Source organism: Vanessa atalanta, chromosome 22, assembly GCF_905147765.1.
Source record: "Vanessa atalanta chromosome 22, ilVanAtal1.2, whole genome shotgun sequence".
Lineage (NCBI taxonomy): Eukaryota > Metazoa > Arthropoda > Insecta > Lepidoptera > Nymphalidae > Vanessa > Vanessa atalanta.
The window spans coordinates 5,888,780-5,914,655 of NC_061892.1; the positions used below are offsets into that span (position 1 = coordinate 5,888,780).

The following is a 25,876-nucleotide window of genomic DNA, read 5'->3' on the forward strand; positions in this document are numbered from 1 at the left end:
ACGTGCGCTATTGCTGTTGTCGACGTCCTCAATGTACTTTCTCTATTTTTCCATTGGACCCATTCACCAGTCCTTTGCTGACATCAGCATGCTCGCTCGATACTGTTCTTCCAAGCAATAAGAATCCCCGTTTGTAGCGCTAGAGTACAAACTTAAATCATTCCTGTTACGATATACATACTCTACTACAGTCTCACGAAACCTATTTTATTGTTGTATACTAGTAAACTCAAACAAAAAATATGCAGTCGAATAGACTAGGCAGCTTCCATCGGAAGGCATTGAAATAATTCTTATGAGCGCGGTTGCTACTCGCTCAGACACGTCCGCGTTAAGGTTTAATCGCAACGCTTCTATCCCGCTGCTTCGGCGTCACGTCGCGCGCCGTGTACCGAAAAGCCTATTTTTTTTTTTTTTTAAAGTATATATATAGATTTTGCACCATTGATGTGCGCTAAATGCTAGTTAATAACGTAATAAATACCAAAGTCGGCTATACTAATAAGTAATAAAACGGAAATATTTGGATTTAAAACACTTAAGGGTGGTATTCAACTTGTTATATATTCACGTGAAGACCTTAAAATCTACATTAAGACCGGCTGTTATAAGTTTTGAATGCTGGTTCTTACATCATGTTTTTTATTTACAGTTATTACAGGAACTAAGTATATAAGGTTTCCTATAGACCCAATAAAATGAAAAATTATAATAAAATGATAAAAAATTACCAGTTTCAGATTTTTTCCTTTATATTGGCCTAATTATCTACCTGCATGCCAAATTTCAACTTTCTAGTTCACCTGGAAGTAGGTTATAGTTTTGATCTATAGGTCAGTCAGTGATAAAAATGACGATTTTTAGACGTTAATATCTAAATAACCATTTGAGATGCGTTTATGAAATTTGGAACACATATGTATCTCGCGAATCTCAATATATCAGCCAAATTTGACACATTTATGTCAAATAGTTTTTGAGTTATGAGGAGGTCAAAAGTGGCTCCAAATGGTTCGTGTAATATTACACACGGTGCTGCACGCCAGTTCTGTTACTAGAACTTGGCTGACACGCTACCGCGTGTCTAGATTCATGACCAAAAACCCATGTTATAAATATAGTAAGTACAACTGACCTTTACCACAATATTACGTAATTTAATTTCATTTGGTTTGTTGATTTTTTTAACACTTCCTCAAAATGTTTATAAATCATAATTAAAATTCAGCCAAATCACAAGCGTCCAGACACAAAATATTTCTCTTCTATTTTAAAGACAAAGGAAAAAAAATTAAGCTTAGTCAATATTATTTTTTTCTTCCAATTTCAGTTCGCAATAACTTTTTACAAATAACAGAGGTTAGTATAAATTTATTTTGTGTTCATAATTTTAATATTTATACATTCCTTTGAAATACACGTTTGTATTAAGAAACATTTTGATAATATTGTAACAATTAATATTTAGTTGTTAAACAGAAAACCAATTAATGTTGGTATAAAATTATTAATTAGTTCGTCTTAATATCGAAAAATTATTTTTTATATTTTAATTTAACACTTTCTTAAATACACACTTTACGATTTTAAATTTATCTTTCCTTACATCGTCACTGCGTCAAACTTGAGAACTTAAGATGTTATGTGCTTTGTTCCTGCAGTTATACTGGCTTACCCTCTTTATATCGGAACACAATAATCCCGAGTATTGCTGTTCGACGGCAGAACATCTTACGAACCGGTGGTATCTACCCAGACGGGCTTGCTAAGTTCTACCACCTATATGAATTATAAATACAATTAAACATATGAAAATTCATTGACGCTTGCCTCTGTTTTACCCACAATCCTTGGATAAGATTCAAAATCCAAAATTCTAACTGACCCATCGCGGCTCTAAAACAATATTTATTTCTCAATAGGAATTACAAAAAAGACTAATTGTATCAATGAAATTTTAAAGGTGACTTTTATTGTATCGATTTTACTCGCTTCAAATTCACTGAAAGGATGTTTCGACGATTATAATCGCTTTTGATTTAAACTTAAAGTTTTCCTATTTTGGTAAAGCGTTAATTTTTTTACAATATGATGGAAAACAAATAATCTTATAACAATACACGTGATCAGTGACATCATCGCCTCTCGTAAGTCATTGTTCTGACAAGCGAATGCGGTTATACTCGCTTATTTGTTCCAATTAAACCGTGATCCGTATTGCCAATTTAAAATTATAATTGTTAAGCAAAACAACACCTTATTTGGACGATATTATAGCCTAGTATTACATGTAGAGCAATGTGGCCGTTTGTATTTTACAAGATTTCGATGACTTTATTGATCTGAGATGATATATAACTTAATAGTTACAAAAAATATTTCACAGAATACACGATCGTATTATATCAGAAAGTGATCTGCGACGTTAATTATTATATTTATAACATTTTAAACGGGAGAAACTGCGAATCGCAGTCAGATAATTATGTGTTCGTACTAATATTATATACCTTCTAAGAAACGCGTTGCGTTTGCTGGCATAAGTTTTATATGTATTGATCGAGTATTGTACAAGCTTTTATATAACGTGCGTGTTTAAGACAAATCTTACAAGCTAATTAAAACCACATTTTATCTTTTATCAATAGAGTTGAAAATTAACGATGAATCAGTTCCGATGACAATTATTCTAAAGAAAGTATGACCTGACTTGATACCGAGGATTTTCGCTAGACGAAGGAAATCTTTAACGAGAAACTGAAGTGTCTATTTTACACAAAATTACATGCATGCACATCAAACTTTTTTTTTGACATTAATTTATTTACGTGAGGCATTGTATGTTTTTTTTATACCAAACAATCCCTATCAAATATTTATATCGAATTGAAATCGAATAAAATCATCGTTTTCTGTAAAATGTGAAAAAACTAATTATGACTTGAACAACTTTAGCTACTTTGAAATGTTTATGGAAAGAGCTTTATAGAGAATTGACGTTATTAATAAGTTAGGTTGCGTTCATTCGTTGAAGTTCCGTAATGTCATGATGACATTAAAATCAAGTTTAGCTACGGGATCAGACGTAGGAACAGCAGCTTTACGTAATTCAATCCAATTTGTAAGCCCGATCACATTTTAAAATCTGGAATCTTACGAACATTCGTACAAGTCATTAGATAAAATATCAAACAGGAGGCATTCAATTGACAAGACGTCAAATGATATACAATATGGCGGTTGATTAACAATATACTTAACTTGGAACTTGTTTATATTTTTAGGAATTTCGAAACCTATGGTTTGATCAGGTTTTGTTTTGATTTAATTTCATTGTAAACTGCGAGTCACTCATCTACATTTTTCGCCAAATTTATAAAACCATATTTAATTTTTTTATACAGCCGTAGCACCGCTCTCTAACCAGCCAGTAACTTTTTTCCGCTCTCTAAAATGAATTATTTTTTTAAATTGTAACATTTTAGTAAATTGCAATCAAGAATCATCTTTAATTTTTTGCACATCTAAGGCTGGAACTCTTCAAAATGAGATCATAACTGTTTTTTTATGTGAAACTATGAATGTATAAGATAATTCTATTAACTTATTTGTTTTGAAAGAAGAAGACATACATTACAATATTCATAGGTAAATCCGAACATTATCATGATTAATATGTCGTCTTAAGTCTCATTAGCTCCTATGATATCATTTGGAAATTACCTGACATCAGGTAATACATTGAAAAAACCATTTAAAAGGGGATAACCGCCGGTTCTTTTTGTATTTTAATAATACATTTAATATTTATTATTGTTTTATTATTTTAAAACATTATATGTGTATACGTTATACCTTAATGGATTGATTTAAAAAAATATAATGCATTAGTAGGTTCAGAATACGATCTTGTGTGGATCTTAACAGTCGCCAATAACTTTAAATTTATACGTTTCATAAGAAGACCTAAAGTTACGTTCATTTTATTAAAGGATTCCTAATTTTAATTCTCAATTTGTTTCTTTTTCCTTTCTTCTCCTCCAATGAAGACTCTTAAATGCTGTAAGCACAATTTTTAATCCTGTGATTTGTATAAAGTATTGTAATATCGCATTATATAAAAATATTTTTATTTAGAAAGTTTTCTACATCTTGATAATATTTTTGAACTTGACCGATTGCAGCCTTTTTTTCATTTTTCCATTTTCAATGAAGACTGACCACATTTGCACGAAATACTATTTTCCAACTGTAAATAGATCGAGAACTTTTCTATCTGTAATTTATTCCAATAAGACGAAGGCTAAAGGTAAATACTTAACCTCAGACAAAACAGATCTATGGTTGTCATTATGGATTCGTGGAAAAATTGTAAGAAGTTACGTGGAACAGTGTTGTGTTATAAATAGAGATTTATTAACCATGAACGGTTTATAGTTAATAATATATCAGAGCTATTAGGAAATCGCACGGAATATGTAAATCTTGGGTATCTCTATCTTTAGTCCTGCCAATTAATGATAGATTTTCAAATGAAATTTAAATTAATTACAGTGTAGGTATGTCCTCAATTTAATATATTAATGTGACAAAGATTTATGTAAAGCGATACTTTTTTAAATATAAAGCATTTTAATTGGACAGGTTTACTTTACTGCATTGTTCACATAGTAAGAATTTCGAGAAGACAGGATAATGCTTATCCGTCCGAATGGTCTTAGATATTCCATTAAATGTTGATGCATTAATACTTCATTCATTTATTCGCATTTATGTGAGTGGCTTTGATTTGGTATTTTCTAATGATGGTTTATGTATATACTCCATGTATAACACGTGATTGTGGTGAGGAAAACATTCATAAATTTAATATTATTTTCTGATAATCTAACAAACAATCTTATTTAGTAGCATTTGACTCCACAACGATGCTACTAATTGTAAATTTCTCAAACATGAGAACTATTTACATCTTAAGGCTGATCCTTTACCAACACTTTATAGTACTGCCTCACTGACTGATGGGCTTTCGTCTGTAATGTAACAAATTAAGATTCGATTTTGAGTAAGCAATCAGTTGAGTCGGTTGACTCTGTTTTACAATGTACGACAAAGCGGTCAAGTTGATTTGATTACGTTATTCATGTGAAATTGATATTGTTGGCAAAACTTATTTCAAATTGGCGAAATTTTGCAAGGTTGTGCACCGTAAAGATGAGATCTTCTCTTTTATTTATGTAATGTTACTGTAATGCTCAGTTCTTCTCACTTATTAAATGCGCAAATCTGAACTGTTAACAACAATACAGGCTCCCGTTGAGAGACCGCTACAATAAATTTATAGCTGCGTCTTTTGGTAACGTTTCGACTCCTCTTCCGAGGATCGTAGTGTGATTATATATAGTCTAAAAAACTCAATATGTGTCATATCCAAAACAAAATTATTTTTGAAATTGGTTAGGAGCAACCTGAGATTATCCCGTTCAAACAAAAAAAATTCTTAAGCGTTATAATTCTCAACGATATTATCACACATATCAAACTATTGCTATTTGCCAAGTCATTCTTCAAGATATTACAAAATCAAATAATCTTCCAATTGACTATTTTTATAACAAGTTTTTATGCTATTTTTGTAAACAAACAACCCGGCACGTGGACGGCTAACATAAAATACTTGTGCGTATAACTACATATTTTAATTGCTTATTTTTTAATTTATATCATGATTGTTATAAAATAACGTTAAGATACTTACGTAGGTCAGTTATAATGAAATGTATATATTTACTGTAAAAAGTTATTTATGTTTTCGATAAACGAGTTGATGTTGTTTCATAACGATTATATTTTCGATTACGAATCGATACTCAGCATTTTTCGTTTCGACGCTTCAAATTTGTATAAAAAGAAAGTTTCCCAAATCATGTCAGGATTATGATTGTAATCTTCTTAAAATCCAGAATAATATATTTTTTCAGGGTATGCTGGAAACAATTTTAATCAAAGACCTATTATAGAGCTAAGCTGGTAAATTGTTTTGCTAGCTAGCTAGTTGAAAAAGTTAATCGATAATCAATCAATTAACCAAAGTTCAAGGTCACTGGATGAGAAGTTTACGATCAAAACATACGCAACTACGTTATTTCTAGATATGTATAATTTTGTTGTTCTTAATTTCTAATAAGGTTGACTAGAAGATATTCCTATTAGTTCCCAAAACCGTACTCATACCAATAGCCCGATTTTTAAGGCACTTTCTGCCTCGCACAACCATTCTGTGAAACCAGCTTTCGCCGGCGGTTTTTTTGAACCGATATCACTTGGGAACCTTCAAGAAAAGAGCGTACACATTTCTTAAAGGCCGATAACGCGCCCGCAAGCCCCCCAGTATTGCAGATGTCCATGGGTGATGGGTAGTCACTTTTACGGTGAGCCTCCTGCTCGTTTGCCAAGTTATATACTTAGCAAACGAGCAGGAGGCAAAAAAAAAATTACTTAGAATATAAAACGTATGTCAGATGGTTTCCGCTTTACATTGTAGTGAAACAACAAAAGTGAATACAAAATTCAAAAGTAAATGCAAATTCCCGGTAGCGCGAAACGATGGACTTTTTGTTAATTCGCCAGAAGTGCTGTCACTTTAATTTTTTTAATACGTCGTATTGACAAATTGTTAATTACTACATATATTATTGCGAATTTACATACGTGTTTGAATTTGTATTTGCTCTTTTGGCTTCACTAAAACGTATCAGACTTTTGTTTGTAATCTGAGATTATAGGTACTTCGGAATTTCCTTATGTCTGTGGTGTAAAATAAAAGACTATCTATAAATATAAAACATTTATCAATTTATGAATAATCATAAACTGTCATAGATTTTCCTCTCCATTTTAATATGTTTCCAAATTACATAAACTATAATTAAACGGTTGATAAGTGTTGGTTTTTCCTTTTATGTATCATTAAGTCGATTTTATTGATCATCACATTGTGGGTATTTGGGAATTACCAAATAGGTACATTAAGTAAATCAGGTAAATTACACATTAAATAAAGATTTTATTTTAATTGAATTATAAAATCACAATTCCATTTTCAAAAATGACTCATATCCTTATGAATTCATTCATAGATTCAAGTTATTTGTAAAAACATAAAGAAGGCACATTATCCGATACAAGATTATATAGACAATAAAAAAGCGTGGAGTTAATTCTTGTTGACTTCCAGGCAGGAGACATAACATACATATATAATTGTAATATCGAATCAGGACAACCATGTCCTGTAATGATATGTATACAGTTTTGTATTATAAATAAAGTATTTAACTAATATGACTGTATTTTTAGAAGTTGAAAAAGAGTAGTTCTACTGAGTTTCTTGCCGGTTCTTCTCGGTAGAATCTACATTCCGAACCGGTGGTAGCTTTACTTTAAATCATTTGGTAAATGACGATTCCAAAGTGCTTGTAAAAGCCTACTTGAATAAAGTATATTTTAATTTTGTTTTTTTTTTTAATCATAATTATTACGACGATTTTGGCAAGCCATAAGGGAGACCAGCCAAGTACGCCGAATATATTATAGCGCACTACAGCATACTCACATAATCTGACACCAAATCTAATACGACCGGAAACAGTTCAGTACCAATACGTACGTGCTTTCCGAGGCTCGGAACTGAGACTGAGAGTATTTCGACACTTTTTTGGCCTGAACAGGTCTTTGAAACTTAGACCACGCGATCTGCAGCCTTTTTAGCTACTAGAACAAGGAAGCAGTCATGGTACAGTATTGAATTTATAGTTAATACCGGTTAAGAATGTATATTCGATTGGGAGCAACCGTGAAGAAAAAACTGTAGTAAATCAATTAAATACGATAGGATTTATTATTTAATATATTATCTTGCCTGAAAATCAACGAGTGCCAACTCTGAGTAAACTAATATCTATGTACCTAATATTTTATCGAAAAAAACGCCTTATTTAAATAATATCTTATTTCACGTGAGATTTTAATTTATTCATTGGAAAAATTATTTGAGGTAAATTTTTAAAATTATTATAGAAGCAAAAACAGTGCCCAAGGACGGATAACTTTATGGACACGGAAATTCGGCGCTACAATTTGTTATAAGTATATATACTATATTTTGTTATAGTCAAAGTCAAAAATCTTTATTCAATATAGAAGTGTTTACACTTGCTTATTGATTGTCAAAATCTACCACCGGTTCGGAATTTAACACCTCGGACCTGAGAAGAACCGGCGAAAGAAACTCAGCGGGATATATTTTTTTTATTTTTTTATACTAAGACAATACCATCGTTAATTGTTTGAAGTATGTCATTTTTAAATAATCTTTGTCACTATCTCTGTTCATGTGACAATATTGATACTGAAAAAATACTTGTCAAGAACTGCCACTAAACGTCCCCCTGCATCAATATTTAGTACGTAGATACGTTTTGACATGAGCACCACTTACATTAGAATATTCTATACACACACAATCAATTAATCAGTTATCAATTGAATGAAGTGTGCTTGTCAACGTGTTGTTTTCGAATTTAAAATATTAATCACGTCATTTCCTCAATATCATCAAATTTTCAACAATGCATATCAACGTTGAAGAATTGACAGCTACGCCGTTCGAAATTCAAAGCTATTATTTGAATTCATTTTAGCACATGTTCAATAAAGTATATATGTGATATGCTTGGATTTAATTATTGTTTATGTTGATGTGATATTAATTTTGAATAAAGTTTAATGAAAAGTAGGTAAAATGTAACAACTTGTATCATGCTTGCGTTAATGCTTTCGCTTCTATTTGAGGAGTAGGTTTGGAATACATTCCACCACGCTGCTTGATTGAGGGTTAGTTTATAATTGTGTCAGATTCTAATCCGATACAGCAAAGTCAAAATATAAGTCAAGATATTTATTCAATACACTTATCTAAACTATTATGCCTTCAAAATTAAATTGAGCCTGTAATTTTGACCGTACCGACCAATCTCCGTCGTGTCTTCTCCATCGCACGCGACATTAGCGAAATAATTTGTGCTATTTGGAACAATTTATTATTTTAACGATATTTTACAATAAATATTTTAACGTTTAGAATATTTTTGAACGAATCCTGTTGTAAAAACGTAAACATTGCCCCACAAAAGAGTTAGTAACCCTGGGTACTTCGGAATAATAGCAGGTTCACGGTGATTTCTGTAAGCTCTGTACACAAAACGAATTAAAGGTAAATACAAATTAAGCACATGAAAATTATTTATCGGAATGATTGATCATTCATTTGGTAATTTACGTTTTAAAAAGCTTCGACTATTTCAACATAATTAGTTAATTTTTATTTCCATCGTCTTTTATTCGTATAAATGAAATATCATTTCTTAAATAATATAAATATACATAAATATAAGAAGTAAGTATCTTACGATAATTTTATCGATTTTCGTTCGTTTTATCGTCAAGTTTAAATGTGTTTTTTTTTCCATAAATTAGAAATTTGTAGTGTTTACTTTATTCATAAGTCCGGAAGTGGTTGAATATGATTGCAGGTTCCATTTTATTTATAGACAGAAAGCGCCTAAGGAAAATGCGAAGATTTATGCCCATTCGAACCACGAAGGAGTACCTTAGAGAAAATATTATATTTAAGTCGTAATTGTAAATGCGAAGGTTTCTGTCGTTCAAGAGACATCGTTTCGCTCATCAGATATGATTTCCCTATATTTTTCTTAATAGGAAATCATCTAGGACTGCCCTTTAAGCTAAAATAATGTATTATTGCGAAGATAATTTGTGTTTCTTAATATCTTCCATATAGAATTAGCTCTGCTTAGTATTATTACATTGTCTTGTATTTATGTAATAATTATTTAATTAACGAAATAAAAAAGTTAATTGATATACATATATAAGATTAAATCTTTATTAATCAAGATTACGTGGACTGGTATCAAGAGTGCTAGCAAAATTAATTATAATTTATTATTACATTTATACCCATAAGAGAAGGCGTTTTTTTTGGAAGTTTAACTAAAAAAACTACAAGACTTATATACATATCACGTACCTAAACTATCGCGTTTCAAAGGAGGTTTAAGTATATGATATTATTATATAACTATGCGCATCGCGGTTTCGAGTGGATTATTGACGTGACAAGCGTGAATTATTTGTATATAAACTAACTAGCACACTTACCTTCAAACGCGTTGAATAATGTTCTACATAATATGTATATATTATATCGTAATACACATCTATATTTATATCATAGTACACGTCTCTATTGGTCGGAATATTTTTTCGACAAATTCAACAATCATTATACTAACAACTGTATGAAAATCCGTTTGGTAGTTTTTGTTATTTTTTTTCACAGATTATGTAGAAGGATATCCTTACTTACATTAAAAGACTCACCTATGTGGGGTTTAAAGCACTTAAAACACCTAGGTTGAGATCGACACTGATTCTTAATATGACCATTACGGCAGCAATTAAGGCAGCATTTAAGATTGTGGGAAGTTTAAAAATGTGATTGCTAAGGCGAAGACGGAGTACATTGGCAGAATTGGCGAGAGACTGGTGCGTCTCCCTTCAGGAACACGTGCGTTCTGGTCTCTCGCTAAGGCTGTTCTTGGGAATTTCTGTCAGCCTTCTTTTCCATCTCTGCACAAGGACGGTGAGTCATTGGCCCATACCGCGAAAGAGAAAGCTGATCTTTTAGGCTCTCTCTTCGCGTCGAATTCGACCCTGGATGACCAAGGAAATTCACCACCAACAATACCGCGATGTGATACCACGATGCCGGAGGTTAAATTCCGGCAAAGTGCAGTTCGTAAAGCACCTTTTTTCCTTGGACATTCATAAGTCGAGTGGACCCGATGGCATCCCTCCAATCGTGCTACGGACATGTGCTCCCGAGTTGGCACCGGTCTTAACGCGTCTTTTCCGGCAATCTTACGCATTAGGCGTCGTCCCGATCTCCTGGAAGACTGCTTTAGTGCATCCGATTCCCAAAAAGGGTAACGGCTCAGACCCGTCCAATTATAGGCCTAAAGCCATCACCCCCTTGTTCTTCAAGGTAATGGAGTCCATTGTAAACTGTCAGCTCCTGCGGTATCTAGAGGAGTACCAGCTGATTAGTGACCGCCAGTACGGTTTCCGTCGAGGTCGCTCAGTCGGTGATCTTCTAGTTTACCGTCAACGCTGGTGTTCCACAAGGCTGCGTTTTGTCACCTACTCTGTTTCTTCTGCATATCAATGACTTGTTGCAAATCAGGAACATTCACTGCTATGCAGACGACAGTACCGTTGACACCTCATACACCGGCCGTGCTAATATTTCTCGGGAAAACGTCGAAGAAAACCGGAACAAACTTGTGTCTGAAATCGAGTCTTCGTTAAACGAAGTCTCGAACTGGGGCCGGCTAAACCTAGTCCATTTCAACCCCAAAAAGACGCAAGTTTGCGCGTTAACCGCTAAAAAAGCACCATTCGTCGTATTTCCACGATTCGAGAAAATTCCGTTAGCCGCCACAGCTAGTATCGGAATACTTGGCGTTGATGTTTCGAGCCTCGTTCAGTTCCGCGGTCAACTGGAAGGCAAAGCCAAATTGGCATCAAAAAAGCTTGGTGTGCTCAGCAAGGCAAGACAGTATTTCACATCGGCCCATCGCCTAAGACTATACAAGGCGCAAATTCGGCCTCACATGGAGTACTGCTCTCACCTCTGGGCGGGTGCTCCACAGTACCAGCTCCTTCCATTTGACCGTATCCAACGTAGAGCAGCTCGAATTATCGACGATCAAGCCCTTTCTGATCTGCTCGATCCTTTGGCGTTGCGTAGAGATGTTGGATCACTCTGCATCTTCTACCGAATTTTCCACGGGGAGTGTTCCGAGGAATTGTTTGGATTAATCCCGGCAGCTGAATTCCATCTTCGGACATCTCGACAAAATTCTAAATTTCACCCACACCACTTAGATGTCCGTAAATCCACAACAGCGCGATTTTTAAGGCATTTTCTGCCTCGAACAACCACTCTGTGGAACCAGCTTTCGCCGGCGGTTTTTCCGAACCGATACGACTTGGGAACCTTCAAGAAAAGAGCGCACCTGTAACCCCTCTGGTGTTGCAGATGTCCATGGGCGGTGGTAGTCGCTTCCCATCTGGTGAGCCTCCTACTCGTTTGCCCCCTATACCATAAAAAAAAAAAAAGTTTGTAAGTTTCTACTGGAAGGGAAATATGGTAGGAATACACTTTTTAAGGAAGCATTTGACCCCTAAATGAAAATACAACAGATTGGATAGGAACTCATGTAGTTACACTGTCAGTAATTGTTTTTCTATTCAGGCGTCATTTTCATGATTTCACCACATCCAGTGGGAAGCTCGAATGACATTACAAGTTCTTTCATCGTCCAGTCCACAGGGACACCCTTAATCAATCTCATTCTAGTTACATTAAAAGTCGGTACCGTATCTTAAACTTGCACATTTCAACAATTGGATTTGCTAGAAAGGAATTTACTGCTTGGGCTGTTGAAAATTCAACTGAAATTTTGTTACGGCCTATGTTATTAATACCCTCGTTATTAATACCTTTTATTTTGCGAGTGTGCAGGAATTGTCCAGAATAGGCATTCGGATTTTAGCATTAGCATTAGCACTAGTAGCCTGTAAATTTTCCCACTGCTGGGCTAAAAGCATCCTCTCCCTTTGAGGAGAAGGTTTGGAGTATATTCCACCACACTGCTCCAATGCGGGTTGGCGGAATACACATGTGGCAGAATTTCGTTGAAATTAGACACATGCAGGAAACCTGCACGATGTTTTCCTTCACCGTCGAGCACGAGATGAATTATAAACACAAATTAAGCACATGAAAATTCAGTGGTGCCTGCCTGGGTTTGAACCTGAATTTTTTTATTTATTTTATTTATTTATTGGAAAACTTACATCATCAACTTATCACTAAGCACTTAAAATTAATATCTGACTTGGGTAACATACAAAGTGATACGTCTTTAAAGGTGTAAACAACATTGAAAAATCATCGGTTAAGATGCACGCGTTCTAACCACTGGGCCATCTCGGCTCATCATTATCTCATTTCTCATTTCTCAGGCTCATTAGGATTTTATTGTACAATATTTAGTGATATTTGCATAATATAATTTAAATTTTAGAATATCAAGACGTCGCGAATACAATGAAAGTCAATCGGGAAATCCATAATAATTTTTGAGATAAGCGTTATCAATATCACTAAGTGCGTCTGAGATAAACATTGAATTTTGTTTTTATTGTTATTAAATCTTTTTTAATAATTTAATTGGCAACTGATTATCGTTATATATATATATATATATTTATTATCATTCAGTCATCACCAGTCGTTACAAAGGTGAGCCAGGGTTATTAACACAAGGGACAAAATATTGCCTGAATTATTTTCAATGCCTTATGTACATACAACTGTGCATACATTTCTGCACAAGTTTGTGCAGTATAATGTCATAATATCATGGCATAATATCAATTATAATCTCGCCAGTGGTTGATTAGACTCCATCATTGGCCGTAGTCCTATTTTCTATTATCTACTAATACTGTAGGTTTGGAAATTTTTTATTCAACTACGCAAAAACAGCTGGACGAATTTTGATGATATTTAAAGATAGGCTACCTCTAAAATATCACTTTCACATACGACCGAAGCCGTGCGTGGAATAGAGTTCGATTGGTACACAAGAGCCTTTCAATTATAATGTATTTAATAGCACTGGCAACATTAACAGAGTAAAATGATAAGTAAATATTCGTGTGTTACATATGCAAGTATATAAATGATTATTGTCACCATATTTAATTTTGTAATGCGTGTTAATCTACAAGTAAATGTGTTTCATAATAGTTTAAGCTCTTTTTATTACGGTTAAGTCGCAACTTTAAAATTTGCATATTGTTAAGAAGTTAAGGTCGTTTCAGACTGTTGTAAAAATCTATATTTATTGATATATAATTTTCTTACTAAAAATCGTCTTGGATGAGTTACACAATTTTCTTTCTTTATTTTTATGAAATATGGTATCTCTCTTAATACTTTAATACAATCAACGAAACTACTAGGTAGGTGCTGGCAAGTCGATCTGGTAATAATCTTAATATTGTTGTGTTTCGGTATAAAGGTGAGTGAGCGAGTGTAACTACAGGCACAAGGGTCATAATATATTAGTTCCCAAGCTTGGTGGCGCATTGGCGGTGTTGCTTAATATTTCTTATAGCGCCAATGTCTTTGGGCGGTGATTACAACTTAACGTCAGGCGGCATATTTGCCCGTTTGCCTACCTGTGTATATTATTTAAAAAAAAACAATCGTATATTATCAAACAATATCCGCAATAAATACTATGTTTAAAGAATCGAATATCGAACTAAAACGAATGTTTTATTTTTTAATTAATTCTCGATATTGTACAAACGCCTTTATACTAGCATATCCTGTAACATACGCATTAATGTTGGCGCCAAAAGTTGCGACAGAGCGACGATTTTCTGTTTAAATCTTAAAGAGAATTTTAATTACCCGCCCGTTTCGGTATATTTAATCCCGTGAGAATATTTGACACAGAATTATATTTAGGTAAGCATAAATTTCACGGGCGTTTTAATATTTTAAATTTCAAACATTCGTTTTCGTTAACATTTTGTTAGATACATAAACGTGTTTTTTGTAACTATGTTTCGATTTGATTGGTCTTTTATGTCAGCGTTCTATTTTTAAATAAATATTTATAATGGAAATTTTTTCACAGCTTTTTATTCAATAGGTAATTTAAACAGAAATGTTTTGTATTTTTTTTTAATACGTTTGTATGAAATTTGTTAACGAACAAAATACAAAAAAATGTTAATATTATTTTTATAAATTTACTGTTTATATTTTTAGAATTTTGTTTGTATTTTTAACAGTTATTTTTACTTAATGTTGTGATTGAGATATAGCATCGATTTGAGAATTTAATTTTCATGTATAGTGACAGCAACTTTCGTTCATCTTTGACATCTCTCAGACAGATTTTCTAAATATGTTATCTTGCACAGTTAAGGAAAGCATAAAATTATTAATTAATAAATAACTTTGAAAAGTCAGAGCGTTGGAGTCGACATTTGCGTTGCAGTTTTAGATCGCTGCAGAATAAATTAATAAATCAGCATATTATAGATCTACTCACTCACGAAGGCACCTCTATGTTAAATAAATTATACTTTATTAAAATAAACATAAATATAATACAATTTGTATTTTTTTTTCTGTCGTTACACTTCGTCTTACGCACACTAAGAGATTTTTTAAGAACGAGCGTCACACACTTGTACTTGTTCACCGATAAAACAATTTGACGTGGAGGGGCGCGCCTTCCTGAGTGAATAAATCTAATAGGCAAAATTATGCTTTATGTGTAAAACTGTTATGCATTTGATAAGTAAACATTAAAAGTAACAAGGTTGTACTAAAAACAATTTGTTATACATATACTTCTAAGTAATTTAAGACAAAATCGTCAGTCTGTCTGCCTGTCAGATCAAAATATACTTAATTCAAGTAAGTTCTTTTAAATCATCATTTTAACAAGATTAAATTAAAATTAAAGTTACCACCGGTTCTGAATGTTGAATCTGCCGACAAAAAACTCAGTAGTTAGTCTTTTTCAAATCCATTCAGTTACCGTAATCAATGTTTTTATTAGAATATCGTTGGTAATCAAATACATTTGAATTATTATTTATCCTGTGAGGTAATCAATGAAAGATATGTGAGGCTTACAATAAATTTAATTGATTTTTTACATAATAAAGATAATTTCTCGAACGAATTGGGTATCTTTTTTCTTATATTAATATATCCTGTATTTCTATATAACTATATAACATAAATAAATGAATAGACAACGCTATTGGCCTATGTATTTAAATTATTCGGCGGTCGTTTCACAGAGTTATGTAACAATTAATTGTATCATTAATCTTTCACATCAATTTACTTACAAGTAAAGCCTACTCGTATTTCAAAGGCTCAGGGATTAAAGAGAAAATTGACTTAGATTTATATGTTCCCTGCGATTTGTCCAACAGTTCTTGTTCAATATATATTTATTTAAAACACCACTCTATTCCACTTAGCTCTCAACCAATAATATCACTTCAATCCAAGGTCAAAGATTTTTGTCTGTGTTTATTTTTCTTGTCATTGGAATAATACTACCTGTATTGAATTTTGTCACCGTTTCTTTCGCCAGTTCCTCTCAGGTCAGAGTGTTATTTCCGAACTGGTGGTAGTTTTAAATTTATATTACATTACATTAGCAGCCTGTAAATTTCCCACTACTGGGCTAAGGCCTCCTCTCCCTGCTCCAATGCGGGTTGGTGGAATACACATGTGGCAGAATTTCGTTGAAATTAGACACATGCAGGTTTCCTCACGATATTTTCCTTCACCGCCGAGCACGAGATAAATTATAAACACAAATTAATCACATGAAAATTCAGTGGTGCCTGCCTGGGTTTGAACCCGAAATCATCGGTTAAGATGCATGCGTTCTAACCACTGGGCCATCTCGGCTCGGTTTTTTTGACAATGAATAATTAATGCTTCAATAATAAATAAAGGCATTTGATTTGATTTATATCTCTAAGGTTTAAGGTTTAAGGTTTAATTAAATGAAAACGTCACTAACAAGCCAACATTTAGAAAGTCAATAGATTACTCGGGAATAATTTCTTGAATTGTTATTTAATCTGTACTTAACTTATTTAAGTCATTCGTTATTTGATTAAATTATGTTGTTCATATTACTAGTTACTGACCTAATAAGTAATTAGTGTAAGTTTAAAACGAACAATATCACGTTGACGTTATTGTAAAATATCATTATATCGTGAAACGTGCAACACGTAGGGGATGCTAATTCTACTAACAAATTGTCACTTTATTGCAATCGAATAGACACGTAATCCGCACGTGATATTGGCGAAATAATCTGTGCCTTTTTGACACAAATTAAAAGCAAAAAAAAAAGAAGAAACGTAATCGTTCCGTTCTTGTATTCTACCAACATAACTGGCCAGTCGCGGTTTGGTCGAAGTTGTTTAATACAATCGGAAACATATAATAACTGATAAAAATAATTCGAATTGGTCTTCAGTTACGATTAAGCTGAGTTTGATTTTTGTGAGGAGTATCGCCGACTTTGATACGCCTAGATAGAATCGGGAAAGTATCATAAAAGTTGTAATTTAGTAGAATTAGCCCCCTGGTTGATAGTTTTTAAAATATTGTGTCTCCATTCAAATTCAGGAGTTCGTGTTTTAAAATAGCACTAGGGGTACTTAACTAGTATTTGTCGTATAAACGTCAAGGATCTTGGTATCCGTGATCTTAGTTCCGTCAAATAAACGTTCGTTTAACGTCATCAATACCTAAGGCCGCAACCTTCACTGTGATTGAGACATATCCTATTATTCATCCTTTTGTTGAATTTGAATTAAGAAATTGAATTGTTAATGTTTTTATTATAAAAACTTTGGCGTCTTTGTTTATTTTCAGCCAGCTTGAATAGGATTGTGTATTTACAGTTTGCTTAAACTAAAAGGAGATTTTATATGTTTTTGTCCCTTAAAAACATTTAAAACGTGCACATTGTAATTGAAAATTGAAACCTGTCGCAGATTTAATATTTATAATCATGGCTTTAAAAATTAAATCTAAATCTTGTAATTATATTTTTTATAAATTTTAACGCTGCCTGGTTTTCGCACGGCTTACAATTAAGTTTAACGACGTACCAATTTATTTAACATAGTTGTTTTACTATTTATAATATTATTTTTAATTAATTTTCTGACTGACTCGTAACTCGCATTAAGCCAGTGCTTACTCAAACCAGTACCAAAGTGATGGGATTGATTCTTAGGTCTCGACACCTAAATGTTATTTTCTAAATAGAAAATCTTAGTGGCTGGCCATTGGTCCTACGCTTTATCTCTGTTCGGTCGGTTATGATAGTTTATTTTACGAGGAAGACGGCATTCGTATGAAAAATATATATGTATATATATATATATATATATATATATTTACGCAACAACGAAATATTATATGAGAATTGTAGCAATCGAGAGATCGATCTTAAACCTGCGACAATAAGTAGATTGGATCGTTCATTACTATGTCATTAAGTAATAGATATACTTATTCATGTGAATAGTTTTTTTTTTTTTTATGTGAAATATCTATTGGTGATTTTTGACATCAATTTGTAAAACCAAATAAACATACTTGTGCTAATACAGTCGACGACAAAACTCTACTATGGTAGTAGTGTGTTGTGTAATCTCGTCTCTTGTGTAAAGGCCACCCGTCTGTAATACTACCGCCAAAATTCTATATCTTTTGTCTACCAAGTTTGATTGAGCCAGTGTCTACAATCATAAAGGATATAACAGATATCCCATGGTTGGTGATGCATTTGCTATATATGGAGTAGTTTAAGTGGTTAGAATGCATGCCTCTTAACTGATGATTTCGGGTTTAAACCCAGGCAGGCACCACTGAATTTTCATGTGCATAATTTGTGTTGATAATTCATCTCGTGCTCGGCGGTGAAAGAAAACATCGTGAGGAAACCTGCAAACCTCTAATTTCAACGAAATTCTGCCACATGTGTATTCCATCATCCCGCATTGGAGCAGCGTGGTGCAATATGCTCCAAACCTTCTCCTCAAAGGGGAGAGGAGGCAGCCCAGCAGTGGGAAATTTACAGGCTGCTAATGTATGTAAAAATGTCTATGAGGAGAGGTCAGTCTCAAAAACGTGGCTCGTGTTTTTGTTTTATGATAAAGGTATGCGGACGGGTAAATGGGTCACCTGATGTTACGTGGTCACCTTAAGACATTAGTGCTGTAAGAAAACTTTACCATTCTTTACATCGCCAATGTGCCAACATCAAATACTGGCCTGATGACCGGAACTTCATATTACTAACAATCCGTTCCGTTTCACGTGAACATAAAATCCGTTTAGATCAAAATTTAATCTCTTAAATTGTTCACTCACTGAAAAACTAAATTATTACCAAAAAAAATTGAACAATAATAATTATTATTAACAAATCAATGTAATTCTTGACGTGTCTACGGTTTTCCTTCGTCTTTTGAAATTCAAAATTATACTACAATTTTGACGTTCGCTACAAGGTTTCGTTACGCGTAGTGCTATCTATCAACTACACTTGCGTTGTGCGTCTAATTCGTCAAAACCATCACTTGCGCTGAAATATTCGAAAATGATATTGCAGTCTATATTGAGAGTAAGTTGTATGTTGTTTAGGTGTAACGATAGACAATTGTAATGATTTTTATTATCTCGTATTTAAAGGATCTTAAGCAAGTGTATAGTTAAACACAGATTTCTCTCTTTCTTACACAATAGATTTGACATTCGAAAGAAGAAGATGGCATAAATCAACTGCTCATCCTTTAAAAAAATATTGTTCGTTAATTTATAAATTTACGACTAAATTAAAAACATTTCATTCGTTGCAAAAATACTTTTAAGAAAATCCCTATCAATTTCATTGGATCTATTTATTACCCGACTAAATGCTAAATGTATACTAAAGTTAAGCACTAACAAGGCTTAAGGATCCCATTCAGTAGAGTGAGTAAGCCAGACACGTCTCAGTTCCTCCCACACTGCAGTTATTCTATCACCAATAATTATTTGTATTACCGTCGCTTAGTGTATCATGCAGGAATAAATACTTCAGTGATATAAGCATATATAATATATTTTTAATAAAGGTAGGTGATGGGCAAAAATATTTCCTGATAGTAAGTAGTCAACACTGCCCATAGACATTGGTGCTGTATGAAATATTAACAGTGGTTAATCAATGGATTACATTGTCAAAGTGCCACCAACCTAGGGAGCTAAACTTTGTTTTTTGTTGTGCATGGGCTACTGTTGGTTAATGGTCATCACCGCCCATAGACAGTAACGCTGTAAGAAATATTAATTATTCCTTATATCGCCAATGCCCCCCCCCACCTTGGGAACTAAGATATTATGTCCCATGTGCCTGTAGTTATACTGGCTCACTCAACCTTCAAACCGAAACACAACAATACTGGGTCCTGTTGTTTGGCGGTAGAATATCTGATGAGTGGGTGGTACCTAGCCAGACGGGCTTGCACAAAGCCCTACCACCAAGTACCGATATGACCAGATTTATCATAATTTAAACTTTGTATGTAACTTTTATATAGTTATACCGATGTTAACAAATTTATATGTAGTGGCATAAAACCATCACAAGCTGGTAGGCACGAATAAATAAAGGGTTTATAGTGGAGTACGCTTGTTTTATTCTAAAGAAATAATATGATTATTATTGATATAATCTTATCTATAGTAGTCTGAACGGGTATGATAAAGCTTAAGAGTTTGTTTATTTCGTTAGACGCGCTAATCTCAGGAACTACTGGTTCAATTTAAGTCCAGGTTCAATATTAGATAGGCCATTTTTCGAGGAAGGTTACAGGCTGTATATCATCACGATACGATCAATAGGAGCGGAGTATCAATGAAAAATATTCAGTGATTATTCCTTCTGGAAGTTTCCGTTGTGTGCGCTGCGTAAGAGTTAAAGTTTCGCTTAAATCGTGTATGACAAAAGCTGTAATACAGCCGAGCGAAGTCGGTACAGCAGTTGTAGCAGCTTGTTATTGTATATTTATACATAAATATGTAATGTGATAGTTATTTATATAAGAAGAATGTAAAAACATGAAGTCCTTGAATATATATGAGTATGAAATAAAAATTATTATTAAATTATGACCGCGTGGAGTGCTGACAAGAAAGCTAGCAGCATTTCCTCGTTGAATCGCAATTCCAATCCTCTGAGCATAAAACGAACCAGCCCTCCTATCACCAATGGAGGCAATAAGGTGTTATACTTTTAATGGATATGGACAAAAAAAATATTTGGAATAATATTATTAAATATTGATTAGTTCGGAAAAATAGTCTTACTAATCTGATATCAGATGTGATATTGTACTCAAATCAGATATTAGTTTGTTTATTAAGACAAGTTTTTGAAATAAATTTAAATATTTTCCAATAAATAATCTTTATATAACTCTGTTTTTTTTTTTTCAAGTCACCGATTTCCAGGATCTAACATCACGGTGCATGTACGTGTTACCATATTAAATACTAAGGTTTGCTCTAAATTTATAATTAATTCTAAAAATAAACTTAAAAGACAATCTTTTAATAAATGCGTTAAATTGGATGTCAAGCAAAAATAAAAGTTCTAATGTCACCAGACACTTCTAGAACGTTTAATCCGGCTATTTAATTTACATTATTATTTGATTTGTTTTAGTAGCCTGCGTTTACGGACTGTGATAAAGATATAACAATGATCATTCCCTCCAAATCTAGAAAATACTTATTTATGACGTGTCATATACGTGAGCATGAATAATATTCTAGTTCGACATTTGAATTATCGCTATTTATTTGTTTGAAAAAACATAAAAGTGTTTATGGTATGTTTTAAGTGCTGGCTGCAATAAAAAACAATAATATTACGGGTAAACTTAGAACAACATTTGCCGCCATCTTATTTATTCTTAACACTAATTGTTGATTGCGACTTTGCATAAATAAACTATAATGAAATTTGACGCTGGAATTTAGTTTTGTTTTCCTTAACTTAATGTTATACGAATTAGTATATATTAATTGTATGTCTTAAGGCGATAAAATTAAAAACTGCTGAACGGTTTTTCATATTGTGTTCAACAATGGACTGAGTAATTCAAGATTCAGCTACATAATTAATTAAGTGTTTTGTTTACAAACGACGATTATTCTTGAAGATGTCGAAAAAATCATGCCGACTTTATTGGCGTGCATATTAGACAACAGAGTTTTATGTACCTATAACGATATTCTGGCCATGTGAAGCCGGGACGAGTAGCTAGTATACATATTAAGAGCGAAGAGATCGTATTATCACTATTACAACGATATGACCGCCCTTTGATCTTTCCTTATTTTGTATTTGCAATAAAGATAGTTGCTATACGGGATTTCTAGCACTTCACCACGAGTAACAAACAAAACACAATTAAACACTCCCAACTTAGTGGATAGCAACTGGCCTAGTAGCTGATTCAAATCCAGACCAATACCACTCAAAAATATTCACGTAGGCTTTTACAAGCAATTTTGAATCGTCATTTTACGAAGTATATTAAGTCAAGCTACCACCGGTTCGGAATGTAGATTCTACCGAGAAGAACCGGCAAGATATTCAAGCAGTTACCAATGATAAATACAATTACAAATGTATATAATATATCCTGCCTGGAAGTCAACACGTATTAGCTCCCCTTTTTTATCATCTATATAATCTTGTATTGAATAAAATGGTTTTCTTATTAATGTATTTTTTACGAATTATTTGAATTGATATTTTATACAAATGAGTTTGAACTTCATGTGTTACTGCGGCTAGGTTTAATCTCGTGCTCTTTGCAAGTGTTGAATGATATTGTCACCAATCCACCAATCAGCGGGTCAGCGGGATCCTTAAGAGGAGAGTGTGACACAGCCTCTCCTCTTTGACTTAATAACGTGACAGTGATTCAGAAGACTTTACATATATATATAATGTATGTAATTATACTCACACACTCAAAAAATATAATCACACTTTGCTTAGCGTAAGACCGTCTGGGTAGATAATACCCACTCGTTAGATATTATACTACCGCCAAAAAGCAATAATTTATAATAAAAGCAACTTTGTTCCGGTTGGTGGGGCATTGACGATGTAAATAATGCTTAAGATTTGCCAATTTCTCTACCTGCTTTATAACGTATTTATTATGTATAACACATAAGCTAATTTAATCTCTTTATTGTATTTACATATAAGAGATGAAAAACGAACGCGCAAAAGAGGGTCTTAATGCTATTTTTAGTTAATAGTACAAAGGTATGTACAAAGGTAAAAAAATCCCAAAAGGAAACTCTTCCATTCAACTTTAGAATATGAAGTGAGGTTAATAATCTTCAAATGTGAATATATAATGTGAATAAATAAATACATATGTTTATCTACGGATAATAATTTTTGAGTATCTGTAATATTGAGTCTTTTGGCGCTCTATGTACTCCAGCTAACAAACCAATGTTACATCAACATAATAAAGTTTAAAAAAAATAATAATAATAAAACTATAATTAGGTTAGCGAATTAATTATTTAAATTAAAATTATATAATATTAGTTTCGCCCGCTACTTCGTCCGCGTGTTGGCCAGAGGGTGACTGATTTTAGGTATAAAAGTAGCTTAGATACGTCCTTCCTTGAGGTCCAAACTTGCTTGATCCCAAATTTTACCAAATTCGGTTAAATGGTTTCGTTGTGACTGCATAACAGATAGATTTACTTTCACATTTATAATATTAGTACAGATATATATATTTTATTTATTATCTATTAAAAATATTTTTTGTAAAATAAAGTTTATTCGTAAAGAAATAAATTATTCTATAAAAAAAAAAACAAATTTTCCAAGAAAAATTTTAACAGGTTAATTATGTATTACCTAAAAAAATGTATGATAGTATCGAGTAGTACTTGACACTACTAGCACTCCTTATCAACATTATTTTAGCAAAATTATCCTATTAACGTATTAGGACTGTGTGTCAAAATGCTAGTTTGACATGACCTTAATGTTACTGTATTATCTATGACTGTGACTTAGAATTACCAACCGATACAATTTGTTCACGGAAAAAGAAACTTTAATAAAATTGTATTGAGTTTATTTTTCCGTGCAAGGTTCGAAAGAGTTTTTTGTTTGAACACTGTACGCTAAGATGCGTTCAACAGGTGATATATAGTGCTATGGTCATTTACCGTCCACCAACCATATACACCGTTCGCGGGCGAACGTGTTTCGAACGCCGGCGTTCGAAATTTAAATTAATATATTTTTTAAATGTTGATTCGTGATTTTTTAATTATTACTATTGTTTGTGGTTGTGTTTATTGAAATGAAAAAATTGGATTATTCAAAGGATATTTAGTTTTTTTTTTGCAATTGACATGTGAGTATTTTATTTATTTTATTTTAAAATATTTTACGATTTTAGCGGTTTTTCATGTTATCAATTTTCAAGCATGTATTAATAATAAATAATTTTATTATTATTACGGAGTGAATGATGGATTGCTTTGAATTCTATCACCTACAAAACCGGTATAAACAAAATCTACTCTCACTTTTTACGAATGTGATTAATTTACATTTTGATTGCTATTCATATGTTATAAATATGTTACGTAGAACAAGACGCACATACATAATAACAGACCGCTTGGCGCATATATAATATAATTGCGTTCATAGTATTTGCTCGAATCTTTATTTTGTTTATATTGTTCAACTAATCTATATTAACAATAATATTAATATACCCTTAAGGTGCAAAATAATGTTTATTTTGTAAACATGTTATTGAGATTCTTTTCATGCTTTATTTTTTATAGTAAAAATAATTTATATTTTATGTATTTGTAAAAAGCAAAAAACCCTTTGTGGGGGTTGTAATTGAAACGAAATTTTAGGTTTAATAAAAATAATTGTAGACATTTTTTTCTGTTAGAAATATCAACCGATATATTTTTTAAATATTAGCTTTACATTTTGTATTCGATTCTGTAAAATTACGATTCAAAATCACTTGTTAAAGCTTATTACTCGTATAAAGTAAATGTTGATTGTTTGATAAAATATATTTTTTGATTTTTTAATTTGTTTGATTTTTTTTTTAAAGAAATTACTTATCTTCCTTTTTCCCATCTAACTAAACGCTAGGAGTTGGTACGATAATAGACTAAGGACTTAAAGATCGGGTCTAAGTTCGATTTAAGCTATTGATCCTTTTATTTATTTTTAATTTGATACATAAAATATATTTCACAAAACCGTGAAAGTAAATCATGTCATCGGGAAGATAGATGAGATTTTATAACGTTTTAACAAGAAACTTAAAAAATGAAATCTTTAACAAAGATTCTTCTTCAACTTGTCTTCATGTACACTTAAATTAAAAACTATAATAAAACGTAATTTAAATCGTGGTAAAGAGTAACAACTGAGTATTTCTTGGTAAAATCTACCTTAAAAAAGGTGGCAGTTATACTAAATGTATATATTTTTCAACACTATAATACGTCAAAAGTTCTTTCATGAGCCTTACTTGAAATAAAGAATATTTTGATTTTGATTTAATATTTATTTAATTGAGGAAAGTTTTTATTTTAACTGTACATGGGTAAAACTGATTTCCTATACAGGATATCATGATTTTATTTTATGTGTTTGTGTGAGCACTTCGGTGTTCCAATATAAAAAAAAAAACAGCATCAAATTCTTATTTCACCTGTTCGAAGACGGACTGGCAGGTAATAGATAAAAAACTATTGTTATTTAAATGTTTTCAATACTTAATTAATTACGTCTGCAGTCGCGGCTCATATTTAAATAGATTTACATGACATTGCTCTGGGTAACATCGACTTCAAAATTAACAGTAAAAAATATTTTTTTTTAAGTTTTTTTTTTTATAATTATGTTCTTGCAAATTTAAATTCATCATTTTAATATTATCCAAATTTGAAAGATTATAAATAAAAAAAAAAATGAAATGAAAATTTAAACTTGTTTTGTAT

At 32.4% G+C, this 25,876-nt stretch overlaps 1 protein-coding gene across 2 annotated transcripts in view; it reads left to right on the plus strand.

Moving 5' to 3' along the window:
* Positions 1-25,876, plus strand: part of LOC125072693 (laccase-4-like) — a 116,225-nt gene that overhangs the window by 16,811 nt on the left and 73,538 nt on the right. The window contains exon 1 of one of the 2 annotated variants that reach the window (XM_047683361.1): positions 24,072-24,249. The exons of the other annotated variant lie outside the window; for it this stretch is intronic. The gene's annotated coding sequence lies outside the window, so the exon portion shown is untranslated. Of the gene's footprint in view, positions 1-24,071; positions 24,250-25,876 lie in introns of those variants that run through there. 2 annotated transcript variants of the gene reach the window in all.